Here is an 18,441-nt window from a genome sequence, read left to right as displayed (position 1 = left end):
CCTTTGCCATCTGCATTCTTCTACCATCTCCTGCTATAGATGAAGTTAGGCCCAAGGCCAGAGACACAGATGAGCAGACAAAGAAGCCTGAGCACAGAAGGAGTTCAAGAGCTAACAATGAAATGTAACAAGTGAGATACATCTATTTTAAAGATCACACAGCAGGAAAAAAGTTATACCTTTTTAAAAGCCACAGGTGCATTGCAGCAGGTCAGTGCACCTGTTTATGTTTGCCTTTGCTTTCTTATTCTTGAATTCACTTCTTGAAAACCGCTTGTTGTCATAATGAGAGAGAATCACTTCACATGCTGTAACTTAAAAATTAAGTCTGACTCAAATCAATTAAGAATATATGCATATGCATGTTCCATTCCTTTTTGGACAGGAGTAGGTGGGAGTATGATAGCCCCAAAGGTAAAATTCTCCCACATGCAATCAGCTCTGTCACTTTGTCTATATCCAGAAGGATGGTGGTGTCAAAATGTGAACATCCCTTGATGTGAGGCAATAGTAAGAAATTGGGTAGCAGACTTGAATTCTTTGTAGCCAAACCCAATGTCCATTTAATTATTTTATTTCCTCACAAGTCGTTGCCCTTTTATGTCAGTGTTGGGGGTCATAATATTGTGCAGCACTTGTGGGCTGATCGTTCAGACTGGCCTTACCAGGCCTGCTGATGGTGGGACTGGCTCTCAAATAGCAGCTCTCTTTGCTTTCAAAATGGAAGCATCTATCTGCTCCTCCTTTAACATTTTGTGGAATGAGTCCCTTTCTTCCTCAAAGTGAGGTCAGACAGTAGCTCAACTGAGAGAGCTCATCTTGGCAGAATTCAGAGCTTTCTCCTTCCATTCATCCAGCTCTTCTCAAACACCAGGAACGATGGGCAGGCAGAAAGGAACTAGCGTGGTTTGTTATGACAATATAACCAATAGAGTACAAATATGATTCTTTTTGCATTGTAGAATTTATTAAATAACCTATTAGATTTGCATATGATTAAAATCGTATTCTCTGTAAGTACCAGAAACTGCATTTATATTCACATGGAATTTTCATGGAATGGACAATGTATTGTGTTGCATTGATTTTATTCTGGGTTTGATGTTAGATTTCTGCCTTAATATCACATCAGGACTTTTAACCATGAACCTCATTATGTGAGTTCTAAAGAAATGTCATTTAACAATTAAAAGCAGTGTACTTAATGTCATTTAAAGATTGAAGGTGGGAGGAGAAGGGGACGACAGAGGATGAGATGGTTGGATGGCATCACTGACTCAATGACCACGAGTTTGGGTAACCAGCTCCAGAGTTGGTGATGGATAAGGAGGCCTGACGTGCTGCAGTCCATGGGATCACAAAGAGTCAGACATGGCTAAGCAACTGAACTGAACATAAATCGACAATACCAGCAATTTAAAGAATGTAGTGTTTAATGGAATGATAGAACTTTTTGTATTTTTAATACCTGAATTACTGAACTTACAGAAAAGTCTTATACTCATATATGAAGAACTTGAAAATACATAACAAATTATTTTTAAGTACTCCAATCCAGAGTAAAAAGATGAAAAGAAATAAGAATTAGAGCAGAAATCAATGAAATTGACAACAGATCAGTAGGAAAAAAAATCAATGAAACCGAAGGCTAGTTATTTGAAAGAGAATAAAATCAATAGCCTCTAGCCAGGCTAACTAAAAAATAAAAATAAGTAACAGGGGACACAAATTACTAATCCCAGAAACGAAAGGGGGCATCGTTGCAGAACCTGTCAACATGAAAAGAATGATAAAAAGTACTATGAATAACTCTGTGCCAGCAAAGTTGATAACCTGCATGAAATAGACCAATTCCTTGAAAGAAATAGTTTGCCAAAGCTCAGGCAGGAAGAAGTAGACAGTCTGAATAGGCCCATTTCTATTAAAGAAATTGGATAAACAGCAACTCTCCAGAAGAAAAGGCACCAGGTACCACGTGGCGTGGACAGTGACCTTAGTTCGCACACCAGGGACAGAACCCGCATCCCCTGCATTGGCGGGTGGACTCTCAACCCCTGGGCCAGATGCAGGTTTTCTCCAGTTAATCATTCTTTCTTTCCTTAACAGCCTTGACTGCACTTATTATTACTGCATCAGTAGCAGTAATATGTTCAAAGTGATCTCACATGCTGAGCATAATTACAGTTTTAGATATCAAGTGAAGTATTATTTTTTAAGTGTTGAAAATGTCTGGAATAATGTTGGCATTGTCCGCTCATGACAAGATGGAATGAAAGGGAACTAATTTACACTTCTCCCTGAAAAAGAATATGTGTGTGTGTCTCTGTGTGTTTGTGTGCACGTGTGTGTATCTGTGTCGCTGTGTGTATGGTGTGTCTCTGTGTGTCTGCGTGTCTCTGTGTGTGTGTCTCTGTGTGTGTCTGTGTGTCGCTGTGTGTGTGTGCATGTGTATGTGTCTGTGTGTGTATGTCTGTGTGTGTATGTGTCTGTTTGTGTGTCTCTATGCGTCTCTATGTGTGTGTGCATGTGTATGTATCTGTGTGTGTATGTCTGTGTGTGTATGTGTCTGTTTGTGTGTCTCTATGCGTCTCTATGTGTGTGTGCATGTGTATGTGTCTGTGTGTGTATGTCTGTGTGTGTATGTGTCTGTTTGTGTGTCTCTATGCGTCTCTGTGTGTGTGTGCATGTGTATGTATCTGTGTGTGTGTCTCTATGCGTCTCTGTGTGTGTGTGCATGTGTATGTGTCTGTGTGTGTATGTATCTGTTTGTGTGTCTCTATGCGTCTCTGTGTGTGTGTGCATGTGTATGTATCTGTGTGTGTGTCTCTATGCGTCTCTATGTGTGTGTGCATGTGTATGTATCTGTGTGTGTATGTCTGTGTGTGTATGTGTCTGTTTGTGTGTCTCTATGCGTCTCTATGTGTGTGTGCATGTGTATGTGTCTGTGTGTGTATGTCTGTGTGTGTATGTGTCTGTTTGTGTGTCTCTATGCGTCTCTATGTGTGTGTGCATGTGTATGTATCTGTGTGTGTATGTCTGTGTGTGTATGTATCTGTGTGTGTGTCTCTATGCGTCTCTGTGTGTGTGTGCATGTGTATGTATCTGTGTGTGTGTCTCTGTGCGTCTCTATGTGTGTGTGCATGTGTATGTGTCTGTGTGTGTATGTCTGTGTGTGTATGTCTGTGTGTGTATGTATCTGTGTGTGTGTCTCTATGCGTCTCTGTGTGTGTGTGCATGTGTATGTGTCTGTGTGTGTGTCTCTGTGCGTCTCTATGTGTGTGTGCATGTGTATGTGTCTGTGTGTGTATGTCTGTGTGTGTATGTGTCTGTTTGTGTGTCTCTATGCGTCTCTATGTGTGTGTGCATGTGTATGTGTCTGTGTGTGTATGTCTGTGTGTGTATGTGTCTGTTTGTGTGTCTCTATGCGTCTCTATGTGTGTGTGCATGTGTATGTATCTGTGTGTGTATGTCTGTGTGTGTATGTATCTGTGTGTGTGTCTCTATGCGTCTCTGTGTGTGTGTGCATGTGTATGTATCTGTGTGTGTGTCTCTGTGCGTCTCTATGTGTGTGTGCATGTGTATGTGTCTGTGTGTGTATGTCTGTGTGTGTATGTATCTGTGTGTGTGTCTCTATGCGTCTCTGTGTGTGTGTGCATGTGTATGTGTCTGTGTGTGTGTCTCTGTGCGTCTCTATGTGTGTGTGCATGTGTATGTGTCTGTGTGTGTATGTCTGTGTGTGTATGTGTCTGTTTGTGTGTCTCTATGCGTCTCTATGTGTGTGTGCATGTGTATGTATCTGTGTGTGTATGTCTGTGTGTGTATGTATCTGTGTGTGTGTCTCTATGCGTCTCTGTGTGTGTGTGCATGTGTATGTATCTGTGTGTGTGTCTCTGTGCGTCTCTATGTGTGTGTGCATGTGTATGTGTCTGTGTGTGTATGTCTGTGTGTGTATGTGTCTGTGTGTGTGTCTCTGTGCGTCTCTATGTGTGTGTGCATGTGTATGTGTCTGTGTGTGTGTCTCTATGCGTCTCTATGTGTGTGTGCATGTGTATGTATCTGTGTGTGTATGTCTGTGTGTGTATGTATCTGTGTGTGTGTCTCTATGCGTCTCTGTGTGTGTGTGCATGTGTATGTATCTGTGTGTGTGTCTCTGTGCGTCTCTATGTGTGTGTGCATGTGTATGTGTCTGTGTGTGTATGTCTGTGTGTGTATGTGTCTGTGTGTGTGTCTCTATGCGTCTCTATGTGTGTGTGCATGTGTATGTGTCTGTGTGTGTATGTCTGTGTGTGTATGTGTCTGTTTGTGTGTCTCTATGCGTCTCTATGTGTGTGTGCATGTGTATGTATCTGTGTGTGTATGTCTGTGTGTGTATGTATCTGTGTGTGTCTCTATGCGTCTCTATGTGTGTGTGCATGTGTATGTGTCTGTGTGCGTATGTCTGTGTGTGTATGTGTCTGTTTGTGTGTCTCTATGCGTCTCTATGTGTGTGTGCATGTGTATGTGTCTGTGTGCGTATGTCTGTGTGTGTATGTATCTGTGTGTGTGTCTCTATGCGTCTCTGTGTGTGTGTGCATGTGTATGTGTCTGTGTGTGTATGTCTGTGTGTGTATGTGTCTGTTTGTGTGTCTCTATGCGTCTCTATGTGTGTGTGCATGTGTATGTATCTGTGTGTGTATGTCTGTGTGTGTATGTATCTGTGTGTGTGTCTCTATGCGTCTCTGTGTGTGTGTGCATGTGTATGTATCTGTGTGTGTGTCTCTGTGCGTCTCTATGTGTGTGTGCATGTGTATGTGTCTGTGTGTGTATGTCTGTGTGTGTATGTATCTGTGTGTGTGTCTCTATGCGTCTCTGTGTGTGTGTGCATGTGTATGTGTCTGTGTGTGTGTCTCTGTGCGTCTCTATGTGTGTGTGCATGTGTATGTGTCTGTGTGTGTATGTCTGTGTGTGTATGTGTCTGTTTGTGTGTCTCTATGCGTCTCTATGTGTGTGTGCATGTGTATGTGTCTGTGTGTGTATGTCTGTGTGTGTATGTGTCTGTTTGTGTGTCTCTATGCGTCTCTATGTGTGTGTGCATGTGTATGTATCTGTGTGTGTATGTCTGTGTGTGTATGTATCTGTGTGTGTGTCTCTATGCGTCTCTGTGTGTGTGTGCATGTGTATGTATCTGTGTGTGTGTCTCTGTGCGTCTCTATGTGTGTGTGCATGTGTATGTGTCTGTGTGTGTATGTCTGTGTGTGTATGTGTCTGTGTGTGTGTCTCTGTGCGTCTCTATGTGTGTGTGCATGTGTATGTGTCTGTGTGTGTGTCTCTATGCGTCTCTATGTGTGTGTGCATGTGTATGTATCTGTGTGTGTATGTCTGTGTGTGTATGTATCTGTGTGTGTGTCTCTATGCGTCTCTGTGTGTGTGTGCATGTGTATGTATCTGTGTGTGTGTCTCTGTGCGTCTCTATGTGTGTGTGCATGTGTATGTGTCTGTGTGTGTATGTCTGTGTGTGTATGTGTCTGTGTGTGTGTCTCTATGCGTCTCTATGTGTGTGTGCATGTGTATGTGTCTGTGTGTGTATGTCTGTGTGTGTATGTGTCTGTTTGTGTGTCTCTATGCGTCTCTATGTGTGTGTGCATGTGTATGTATCTGTGTGTGTATGTCTGTGTGTGTATGTATCTGTGTGTGTCTCTATGCGTCTCTATGTGTGTGTGCATGTGTATGTGTCTGTGTGCGTATGTCTGTGTGTGTATGTGTCTGTTTGTGTGTCTCTATGCGTCTCTATGTGTGTGTGCATGTGTATGTGTCTGTGTGCGTATGTCTGTGTGTGTATGTATCTGTGTGTGTGTCTCTATGCGTCTCTGTGTGTGTGTGCATGTGTATGTGTCTGTGTGTGTATGTCTGTGTGTGTATGTGTCTGTTTGTGTGTCTCTATGCGTCTCTATGTGTGTGTGCATGTGTATGTATCTGTGTGTGTATGTCTGTGTGTGTATGTATCTGTGTGTGTGTCTCTATGCGTCTCTGTGTGTGTGTGCATGTGTATGTATCTGTGTGTGTGTCTCTGTGCGTCTCTATGTGTGTGTGCATGTGTATGTGTCTGTGTGTGTATGTCTGTGTGTGTATGTCTGTGTGTGTATGTGTCTGTGTGTGTGTCTCTATGCGTCTCTATGTGTGTGTGCATGTGTATGTGTCTGTTTGTGTGTCTCTATGCGTCTCTATGTGTGTGTGCATGTGTATGTGTCTGTGTGTGTATGTCTGTGTGTGTATGTATCTGTGTGTGTGTCTCTATGCGTCTCTGTGTGTGTGTGCATGTGTATGTGTCTGTGTGTGTGTCTCTGTGCGTCTCTGTGTGTCTGTGTATGCACATGTGTGTGTCTGTGTATCTGTGTGTGTGCATGTGTGCGTGCACTTGTCTCTGTGTGTGTGTGCATATGTGTTTGTGTCTGTGTGTGTTTCTCTGTGTGTGTGCACGTGTGTGTATCTGTGTGTGTCTGCGTGTCTCTGTGTGTGTGTCTCTGTGTGTGTCTGTGTGTCGCTGTGTGTGTGTGCATGTGTATGTGTCTGTGTGTGTATGTCTGTGTGTGTATGTGTCTGTTTGTGTGTCTCTATGCGTCTCTGTGTGTGTGTGCATGTGTATGTATCTGTGTGTGTGTCTCTGTGCGTCTCTGTGTGTCTGTGTATGCACATGTGTGTGTCTGTGTATCTGTGTGTGTGCATGTGTGCGTGCTCGTGTCTCTCTGTGTGTGTGCATATGTGTTTGTGTCTGTGTGTGTTTCTCTGTGTGTGTGCACGTGTGTGTATCTGTGTGTGTCTGTGTGTCTCTGTGTGTGTCTGTGTGTGTATGTGTGCACATGTTATGTGTGTGTATCTCATGTGTGTCTGTGTCTGTGTGTTGGAAACAAGGTTTCAGACACTGGATGTCAGGCTGCCCGGGTGATCACTGCAGAGGGTTCTTGGGTGGCCCTGCAGGGAGGGAGAAACCCCGAGGGGCCGGGCAGTCTCCCTGAGGCGAGGAGACAGAATGGAGTCTGGGAGGCGGAGGCCAGAGTCCACCAAGCAGGTGTGCAGGGAAGGGTGGTCTCCAGGGAGCTGCAGGTTGTCCCTTCCCAGATCTTCAACTAATGAGACTGTTGGTGAAAAGGAGCAGCCCACGGCCAGGACAAGAATCTCGGGTTAGAGGGAACGCTACTTGCGGCTCACACAGGAGTGGGAAGGGAAAACAGAATTAACAGTTTAAATGCAGATCGCAAAAGGGTCAACTGTTCTCAAGCATCGCCGCCTGGCTGCACCCAGAACAAAGCTAAAGAAGATCGCAGATGCACCTGTTTGTCAAGTATCTAGCAGGAAAAATCACAATATGCCCAGTAAAAAATTATGAGGAATACGTGCAGAAGGCACACCCAGAGTGAGACTGCTTGAAAGCAGGAGGAAATCCAGTCAATAGAGACAGACTTGGAAGTGACGCAGATGAGGGCTTCCCTGGGAGTCCAGTGGTTAAAAGTCTGCGTGGCAACAGTCCCCGCTCTAAGGGAATTTCTCTCTTACTTTGATAAGCAAGTACATAATTAACTGTGATAACAGTACGAGAGGGTTACAGGGATATGAAGGAAATGCTCTGGGGGGGCAAAGAAAGCATTTGTTTTCTTTGTGGGATTAGAAGAAACTGTCGTAGCAGAGGCGGCATGTAATCTGAAATGAAGCGTTCCTTGTGGCGTTGCTGTAGGAACACATTACCCCCATTCCTGGTGGTTTGAAACAACCACTTTATTCTGCTCATATATTCTCTGGGTCAAGACTCCAGACAGGGCACAATAGGAATGATAGTCATCTGCATTCCGTAGCATCTCAAGACTCACAGGTTTGGAGCGTGAGAGCCAGAGGCAGGATCCTCTCGGGGTGTCTTCACCCTCCTGATACTCGATTCCTGTCACCTGGACTCAGCCGGGGCTGTTGCTGCTGAGTCGCTTCAGTCGTGTCCAACTCTGTGTGACCCCATAGACGGAAGCCCACCAGGCTCCCCCGTCCCTGGGATTCTTCAGGCAAGAACACTGGAGTGGGTTGCCATTTCCTTCTCCAGTGCATGAAAGTGAAAAGTGAAAGTGAAGTCGCTCAGTCGCGTCCAACCCTTAGCGACTCCACGGACTGCAGCCCACCAGGCTCCTCCATCCATGGGATTTTCCAGGCAAGAGGACTGGAGTGGCTTGCCATCAGCCGGGGCAGGCAACTTGAACAGCCGTACTTGGCTTCTCCACATCACCTGGTTTTCTTACAGCGCTGAGGTCGTAGGATAATCAGTTTCACATGGCAGCACAGGGATCTGAAAAAGAGTCTCTAGCAAGCCAGGTAGGAGTGGCAGTGACTTCTGTAATCTAACCTCAGAGGCCACACACTCACTTCCACTGCACTCTGTTGGTCATCAGTCAAGTCAAACCAGATTCAAAGAGAGGAGATGAAGCGCCACTTCTGGATGGGGAGCGGCATTATTCTGGAAGAGCATTTGAGATGAGTAATATTGTTTCAAGAATCTTTAGAAAATACATTTTGGCACATGAAAGATTCTTATTATTTGGGAACCAAATGAAAATGTATAGGCATGATTTAGGAATAGTAAACAAAGCTATAAAGCGAGAGCATGGTGGGACTTGTCCCAGCATGATGTGCAGCCAGAAATTGGAACAAATTTTGAAGGGCCTTTTATTTTCATGTTGAAGAGATTAGACTTCAATTTATAAGCATTCTGGAACCCTTCAATTGTTTTTAGACTAGAGGATTGGCATGAGTTAATCTTGTATTTTAGAGAGATGACCCAGGTATGGGGCTGTTTGTATAGACACAAATGTTAATAGTGTCAGTAGAGAATAGGAATGATTATACTAAGTAGTGAGAATATAAGTGAAAATAGAGAGATATGTGATATATTCTGGAGATAGAGTTATGACTATAATTCATATAGTCATAGGCAAGGAAGAGAAAAAAGACATCAAAGATGAAATAAACGAGAGTGCCCAGAATTGGCTGCTTTGTCTGGCACTCATTCCTCTGTCCCTGAGACACTCTACAGATGAAGGTCCCCGGACGCTCTCCATCAAGGCCATGGATCTCACCGCCAGTCTTAACCGTGCTTGTTGGTCTGCAGTAGTGGGTACACTCTTCATTTCTCATGTGTTCTGCTGTCAGTTCTGAAGGTGTCACGGAGTAGAGGCTGAGGGTAAAAGCAGTGGTGGCTTCAGGTTTCCAAAGCAAATGTGACGCAGAAGATTATTTACTTTGCTGTTCTTACTTAAATTTATGTATCTTGGTCCTCAGCTTTCTGAGCAAATGCATGCAGTTTAATTTTTCTTCCCAGTAAGAGAACTGTAGTCAGAATACCATTTTCTTTTTTTAATGACTGGTTTTTCTTTGTCCTGTTAGATTTTTAAAGAGATTCACACTCCCTCTTACCAATTCCTGAGACATTATCAATTAACCACACACAGCCCATCGAACACTGCATAGCTGTAATTAAACTAAATTACTATGCAGTAGCTTTCATTACACAATGACACAGTTTTTATTAGGACCATAGAGAGAGTTTAATTACATGTCTAGACACCCCCTGAATTCATGGCAGCTGTGTTATCTTTGTCTATTTAGAAGAGAATTTGAGCTTTTGGCGATTGCATTTTTTGAAAGACCAAATGGTAAGATAAGTTTGGGAGTTTTTTCTTTTTTCTTTTAATTCCACATTCTACTTCAGTGCATATTTAAGAACCATTTTTACGTATGTGGATGTAAATGTTTCCCAATAAAAGTGCACAGAATTTCATTCTTTGTCATATTTGATATACGCTTCATTGCATCCAAAAGCTTTCATTTTCAAATAAGTCCCAGATCTCCTCTCTTACCTTATTAATGCATAAATCATGTACTGTAGTCTGAAGCATAGATACCTCATCATAATATTTCCAGCTTCTCCATGCCCGTGAAGAAGCTCCGCTCTTTGCCGGAGGACAGCGTGCCCTTGACAGGCACCCCCACCCTCCCAGTCAGCATCTCTGCACAGGATGCAGAGTCCATCTGTGTATGGCTCCCAAGCCCCTGCTCGGCCAAAGTGGCAGATCCAGGCGTCTCTTTGTTCCTTTTGTGCTCCAACCCGACCTCTCCTCTCTCTTTACAAAAGCAGCCTCCTGCTCTGTAACTGCAGATCATTTCTGGACCTTTTCCCAAGCTATTCATTGTCTCCTGAGTATCACCTCTTTTAATTGGTTAAACCATTTCCATTGCCTCCCTTCCTAAAAACTTCATCTTTCTTGAAATCTGACCATATGCATCAGAAATAAGAGAATGGAATTATCACAGGCTTATCCTTCCTAAGCAATCTCAAAACCTGGCTCACAAGATGCACTTGCTCTGACTTTGCATACAAATACATTTTAGACACTGATTTTTTTGTCGATTACATGTACATTATTTTTTTCTTTATATTTTTGTATTCTGTTAGTATGTCTAAATCAGAACACATCAAACTTTTTCTATCATTTTTTTGCCCCATAATTTATTATTAAGTGAACGACTTAATAATTGCTATTGATAGCAGTGATTTTTTGAAGTCTTAAGTGAATGTTTTAGACTTCGGATTGAATCTAAGGAAAATGCTGCTGCTGCTGCTGCTGCTAAGTCACTTCAGTCGTGTCCGACTCTGTGTGACCCCATAGACGGCAGCCCATCAGGCTCCCCCGTCCCTGGGATTCTCCAGGCAAGAACACTGGAGTGGGTTGCCATTTCCTTCTCCAATGTGTGAAAGTGAAAAGGGAAAGTGAAGTCGCTCAGTCATGTCTGACTCGTAGCGACCGCATGGACTGCAGCCTACCAGGCTCCTCCGTCCATGGGATTTTCTAGGCAAGAGTACTGGAGTGGATTGCCGTTGCCTTCTCCGTCTAAGGAAAATAGTATAGGTAAAATGATATTTCCACCATAAATAGATTAAATAGACTGTTAGGCTAAATAGACTGTTCCTAGAAATATGTACTTAATAGAACTTTTATAACATACACATATATAAATAGACAGGAAATTAATTTCAACCTGTTAAAAGCACCCGTGTTTCCCAGTCTGATTCTGTACACCAGAAGGCTCATATCAAAGTCAGAAATAAGGATTGGAGTCTGATATTCTTCAGGACCTCTTCTTCTATCACTTACTCTAACACGACGCCCCAGCTTTGTCTACCCAATGCCATTCATAATTACGCTCTCTAGAAAAGCATTCTACTTTCTTTCCCCGTGGCATTGCCACTCCAGCAGAGCTGGATAAAGCTTTGTTTTATCCAAACACTTCAAGCCACACCTGTAATCTAACAACAGGGTTCACATCGGAACCTCCTCCAAGGTCAGCGGCAGGTCCGGTCCTCAGGCCCACCCCTGGGGTCCAGGGGCATCTTTTGTTTGCAGACGAAGGTCTGTGGGCATGCTCACTCTTCACTAGCTTGTCATTGTGGCTGGGCAACAATTTATGAATGTTTTAGACGTGAAGGAAGCTGAAGGGAAAACTAACAGATGAATTTTCAAGTGTCTTTCCCCAAACTCCCTGAGGCTTATGTTGTATTACATACTCAGGTAAACTTCAAAGGATATGAAGAAATTAATTCAGCCATAACAGTCAACTTAATACTGCTACAGAAGAAAAAAATATGTAATTATTCAAAATGTCATTTTGAACATGAAACCCTTTTGTCTGATCTTATAGTTAAAATATTCTTACTGAATTTTGGCTTTTCTCAAAGTGAGGCTGTAAATCTCATTTATCTAACTGATACTCACTGAGAACCACTGAGGTGACTAAGAACTATTATCCAGTAAGTATAAATAAACACATAGAATCCGTACTTCAGCTAAATGTATCAAAGTGATGTTGCTATAGAAATATATCACTATAATATAAGCAGAAGTATTTAAACTTCTGACATTAATAATGGCAAATGAATAAAAGGTGCAGATTACCATCATTCTTGAATATGTAAGTTCTTGACTAAAATGTAAAATAACATAAATGTCTATAGGAAACGATTTATTTATTGTTCATTGAAAAGTATTGATTGAGTGCACATTTAGCATAGGCACTGTACAGAAAACTAGGTATCTGGAGATCCAGGTAAAAGTGTCCTTGTCTTTATGGAGTTCTCAGTCTAGCAAGGGAGATGTTCCTTAACATAAAGCTTGCGGAGAAACAGATATGATGTAAAGAAAAATAGAAAGCATCGTGAGAGCATATAAGAGCGTGTGTGCCTAAGAGAGCATGTTAATCTGATACAGCCTCCCCGAGGACCTGATTGATAGCTGAGGATGAGGATGACGAGAGCTCTCCTGGTCCAGAGATAGTCTTGCGCTGAAAGCGGGACCAGCGGGAGAGCGGGGAGAAGCCGCAGCTGATGAGGCGCTGCCGGGGCGCCTGGGGGGAGGGGGCGCGAGGGCCTGCAGCAGCCGCAGGGGTGGCACCGGGAGACCCCGAAGGCCCGGGAGAGGGGCACGAGCAGCCCCAGGGGTGGCGCCGGGAGACCCCGAAGGCCCGGGAGAGGGGCATGAGCAGCCCCAGGGGTGGCGCCAGGAGACTCCCCCCCCAAGGCCCGGGAGAGGGGCACGAGCAGCCCCGGAGTGGCGCCGGGAGACCCCCCAAGGCCCGGGGGCCGGGGAACGAGCAAACAGCAGGCTTTGAGGTGGCCTGTCCACCGCGGTGTGATTCGGCGGAGCTGCTCGTTGTGTGATGACTGGGTGAAACAAAGTGAGGAGGTTCCAGATCCTAACTGCTGCAAACTTTGTGCCTTTTCTAATGTCTAAACATTCTTACCATAAACTATGAACACATAATAGCAATTTCAGTCCTTGTTTTACTTAGACTTGTTTATATCTCTCTGTAATTTATATTTCATCTTCTTGGGAAGAGAAGTTGTGGTAAGTTAAATGAAAAATTAAGCTATTAAAGTGGGAAAAGAATTTTTTAAAAAGCAAGGAGAGGGAGAAGTAAATAGTGTGAATTAGGCTAGTTAGTACAATTGAAGCTTCTTTGTCACCGAGCTGCTTGGCAGCCAAAACTGAAGGAAACGGAATGAAATAAAAAGCAAGTGTTTTCTGATCAAAGTATCCTTTGATGCTTCAGAAAAGAGAAAGTATTCCAAATCTCAAAGGATTTCTAAATGTATTTTATAAGAGACGTAAAAGAACAATGATAGAGCCTATATAACTGCTGCTTATGGAGCAGAGTGTCTGCTCCATTTTCAGGGCTTCTCACCACAGCCTGCAGAGTGGACACTGCAGATGGGAAAGCTGAGATTGAGAGGGCTGGCACGGTGTATAAGGGAACACAGGTAGTAAACAGCGTGCTTGGTGTCTATGGCCCCAGAGCACCGCTCATGACGCTACTCCTTGACAACCATTTCAAAAGCAGGATCTCAAAACTTTATATGCCTTATTTCTTGTATTACCCTTGATCAAAACCAACAGTGTGACATTAAAACAGAACTCAGCTAAGATACGCCTTTGGTACCAAGGCATTATATTTATTATTATAAGATCCTTAAAAAGTATCTGTTTCCTATTTTGATTAGTCTACAGATAAAATTCAACTTGTCATTTAATGCTTTCTTTCTAAAAAGAGAATGCACTTTCCAAACATTGAGCCTGTAAATTAGTTGTGTGCTTCTCTGCCTCTGAGGCTGTCTGTTTGTCCTCCTTCTTTTTACTCCACAGTTTTAATTAAATTCATATGCATGTGCTCATTTGCTCTTCCAGTTTCTTTATTAAAAGTTACCATTACTCAAGATAAACTTCAGTAATTAGGTGCTACAATTTTTGTCAGATTCATTACTTATTCCTATTAAATTGTTGGATTTATATAGAAGACATTGTAGGTCTTCTCCCTAACTATTGTTCAGATTTTCAATATGTTTAAAACTTTAAAACAGTGGTATAGTACTTATTAGTTTCTTATTTTAGAAAATATTTATATTTTAAAATGTGTATACTGTCATGAGTTTATTGTTTTATTTTTAAATTAAAAGTAATTTTTTGATTTCTCAGTTTTAACTGCTTGCACAGTAAGTAAATGTTAGGTAGAGCTTACATAAACAATAGCTCTCTGAGGCTCTTAACATTTTAGCTGTAAAGAAGTTCTGAGACCAGGAAAAGTGAGAACCGGTGCTCTAGAAGCGTGGCTGCTTCCAATGACTGTGTCTCCTTGGGGAGGCAGAAGATCATACTCCAAGCTTGCCGTCTTCCTGGCTTCCCAGCTGGAAATAATGTAAAGGTTAAAAGTAGTAACTATTGATCAAAGGCAGTTAGTGGGTCTAAGCAAAAATAAAATTGCCATTCTGTCAATAAAGTCTCCCACATGTGCGGATGATTATATCATGAGTATTAATAGTCTTTCTACATCAAGTCACTTACAGCAAATGATCCCTGCCTCTGTCTTTAAAAGTCAGGATCAGGACTGTTAGCATTCATTCCATTATTTGCTTTTCAGTTTGCTCCTCTGGTAATGCATGACTCCTAGATCTTTTATTTTCTATAAAACTTTTCTTCTCTTATCTGTCTAGCTCTCCTTTTGGAGTGCCAAATGATGCTTTGTTTGTTTTGTCTTGTTTTTTTTAAATTTGCACTTAAAACACATAACCACCATTTTTGTTCAAGAAAGCCAGAACAACATGTAATGAAAATCTTGATATAATTAGTACTTTGCTAAACCAACTTGTCCCTTCATCTCGTTTGCTGTTCTGTGCCGCTATTTTCAGTGTCATTTTCTTCTCCAAGCTACGGAGCTTCTAAACCGGGTTAGAAAATCAATGTTTTCTATTGATCTATACAATTCTTAGACATGTTCCAAAGCTATTATATGAGACATTCACATCTCTGCCTGTCACACTCTAGGTATACAGGATATAGTATGTTCCCCCTCAGGGGTACGGTGTTTTCTTCCAGGGTATGATTTGAGGCTGAATGTGGTCTTCCATCACTCATTTCTCCTCCCCCCCTTACTAAATACCTTGTCTCTCCTCCAGCATTCTCCCCTGTTTTCCTTCATTTTTCTTTTCGTCTCATCCCCACACCACACAGTCAAGCAGTAAGTGGTTCTTGATCTCCTGCTTGGGAATCCTGCACGGGCGGATGCCCAGATCTGAACCCACCACCACGACGTCCAGTCGTGACCTTGTAAAGATCTCGTAGTCTCTTTATCCTTCAGTTTTCTCATTTGCAGAACAAGAATTATGTGATTTCCATGATAAAGCTGCTGTGAAGTTTAAGTAAGCTAAGCGATCCAAAGGTGTTTATAATGGTGCTTGGAATGTGTACTAAGTGTTTAGGACACGAATGGCAGTATTGTTCTTGTTCAGTTCCTCAGTTGTGTCCGACTCTCTGCGACCCCATGGACTGCAGCACGCCAGGCCTCCCTGTCCTTCACCATTTCCATAAGTTCAGATTCATGTCCATTGAGCTTCTGATGCCACCCAACCATCTCATCCTGTGTCATCCCCTTCTCTTCCCGCCTTCAGTCTTTCCCAACATCAGGGTCTTTTCCAGTGAGTCAGCTCTTCACATCAGGTGGCCAAACTATTGGCACTTCAGCCAATACTGAAGTATTAGCTACCTGATATTGATCTAGTGTGTGATTCATGGGGTCGCGGAGAGTCGGACATGACTGAGCGACTGAACTGAACTGAACTGAAGGAGTGAGCTAGACCTGGTTCAGTTCCGTTCAGTTCAGTCGCTCAGTCGTGTCCGACTCTCCGCGACCCCATGAATCACAGCACGCCAGGCCTCCCTGTCCATCACCAACTCCCAGAGTTCACTCAAACTCATGTCCACAGAGTCGGTGATGCCATCCAGCCATCTCATTCTCTGTTGTCCCCTTCTCCTCCCGCCCCCAACATGTACAAAAGCAAAACTTTATTTTTTATCACTGTTGCTCTGACAGATAATCCTGTAAATCCAGTCTTCTCCTCAGTGAATAAAATTTCAGCCATGCCCTAATTTTTCCAGTCCCTTTTGGATAGGAAAAGACCAAAATTTTATTTTTTCCTTTTTTAGATTTTTTTATTTTAATCAAATATATTTGATTTACAATGTTGTGTTGCTTTCTGCTGTCCAGCAAAGTGATTCAGAATATTAAAAAATGATTCTGCATTATATTCTTTTCCGCTGTTGTTTATCACAGGATACTGGATGCAGTTCCCTGTCCTGTGCTGTAGGACCTTGTCCATCCATTCTGTGTATAACACTTCACCTCTGCTGACCCCAAACTCCTGGTCCACCCCTCACCCCCCTCCTTGACAGTCGCAAGTCTTTCCTCTCTATCTGTGAGTTTGTTTCTAATTCCTGCATGAGCTCATCTGTGTCACAGTCTAGGTTCCACGTGTAAGTGCTATCCTGTGGCGTCTGTCAGTATCTTCCTGACTGGCTCCACTCAGTGTGACGGTCTCTAGTTGGGTCCATGCTCGCAGGTGGCCTTGTTTTGTCCTATGCTGGCTCAGTAGTATTGCTCTGTGTGTGTGCAGCATCTTCCGTCCATTTGTCTGCTCATGGACACTCTGGCTGTTTCTTGGCGTGGCTGTGGTGCTGTGAACACAGGGGTGCACGTATCAGTTTTTATTGCAGTTTCGTCCAGATATATGCCCAGGAATAGATTGTAGATTTCGTTTTCCAGTTTTAGTTCTTGAAGAACCTTCATACTGTTCTCCATAGTAGCTACACCAGTTTACATTCCCACCAACAGTGTAAGAGGGTTCCCTTTTCTCCACACCCTCTTCAGCATTTGTCATTTGTAGACATTTCAATGGCAGCCGTTCTGACTGGTGTGAAGTGGGACATCATTGCAGTTTTGAGTTGCAGTTCTCTAATAATTAGTGATTATTGAGCATCTTTTCAAGAAAAGACAAAAATTTTAGACTCACTCAGTTTTAAATTTCTTGCCTCCCCCACCTTGGGATGTGTAATTCATAGACATAGTGGTAGGGATTCCTGCTGGTTTCTGCTTTTCTTCTTCCTCTTTTATAACCAGCTAGATGCTGATTGTGGTTCCTCCAGGCTTGGGCTGTGAAGGCGACGATAAGGAACAGGATAGGAAATAGGGGATTAAAGCTTGGTCTTCCCTGGGCTGGTATTGGTGAGCTGGTACAGTGATCTCTGGTTGTAGCAGGTTACAAATGCCTGTTGTCTTCCCCTGTGGGACACCTTTGATAGCTCTGCAGGGACTCTATGTAGGACGGTTCTCTCACTCAGGGCGATCTGAGTGGCCCTTCAGCTGCCTGCTGTCACCACCCTCGGGTTCTGGTTTCTGTGATGCTGAGATGAGGTGGCATCACCCCCGCGGGAGGCACTCCAGCAGAAGGACCTCCTCGGGGGACCCATGTCTGATGCCCTTCTTCACAGTCGACTTCGGGTCATGAGAAGGACCTCCTCTGGGACCCGTGTCTGATGCCCTTCTTCACAGTCGACTTCGGGTCATGAGAAGGACCTCCTCGGGGGACCCATGTCTGATGCTCTTCTGCACAGTCCACTCCGGGTCCCTGAGAAGGACCTCCTCGGGGACCCGTGTCCGATGCTCTTCTGCACAGTCCACTCCGGGTCCCTGAGAAGGACCTCCTCGGGGACCCGCGTCCAATGCCCTTCTGCACAGTCCACTGCCGTTCCATGAGAAACGTGTTTCTCTGTCCAGCTGTCAGGGGAGGGCAGCTGAGTCTCACTGAGACCTTGTCCCCTCAATCACCTGCTCCAGTTTTTCCAGTTTTTCGTGAGTGAGCCAGGTATCAGTCCCAGTTTCCTTAGACCACTAAGTGGCACATGTCAGGTGACCTTGAAGCTCTTTACCCCGTTTTACCTGGCTTGAGGAGAAAGAAAGAACACCCTCCTCCCTTCCTCTGTGCCACAGGAAAGGAGAAAAGCTGCAGCACCTTGGCAACTTTCTCTCATCGCGACAGAAACACAGGCAGAGGATTTGAATGGACAACTTACAAAAAGGAAAGTGTATAAAGAGAAGCTGGACTATATGAGTAAACAGAGAAAGAGAAATTAAGCCAAACTTAAGATATAATTTTTATATTCCAGCTCAGCAGAAGTTAAAAATATAAATTTGCTATTTAGATATCAGGAAAATGTATACACTTACACTGTTTATGTGAGTTAATATTGGAGTCTTTCAGGAAAGCAATTTTGCAATACATATTAAAGTTAAAAATCTGTGTACCTTTTGACCACACCAGACCTGCTTTCAGGTATCTATCCTAGAGAATATCAGCAAAAATGCTCACATTTCCGAGTATTGAAGGTTTATTACTGCATTATTTGTAATTTTTAAAAATTTAAATGTCCATCAAAGTGGAAATAGCAAAATAAAAAGTGATATATCCAACAAAAAATGAATACAAGGGTTAAATAAAATAAGTTGTGGTGACATATGGGAAAGATTTTTAAAACATGTTGTTAAAAAAAT

General features: G+C 43.2%; 1 protein-coding gene across 2 annotated transcripts in view; it reads left to right on the top strand.

Annotated features, from left to right (window-relative positions):
• CAMK4 (calcium/calmodulin dependent protein kinase IV) overlaps positions 1-18,441 on the top strand; it is a 279,175-nt gene that overhangs the window by 219,288 nt on the left and 41,446 nt on the right. The gene's annotated exons all lie outside the window — the stretch shown is intronic.

Source organism: Moschus berezovskii, chromosome 8, assembly GCF_049115385.1.
Source record: "Moschus berezovskii isolate FMDL1 chromosome 8, NW_MosBer_1.0, whole genome shotgun sequence".
Lineage (NCBI taxonomy): Eukaryota > Metazoa > Chordata > Mammalia > Artiodactyla > Moschidae > Moschus > Moschus berezovskii.
Note: the sequence above shows the minus strand (reverse complement) of the source record. Positions and strands in the feature narration are given on the sequence as shown.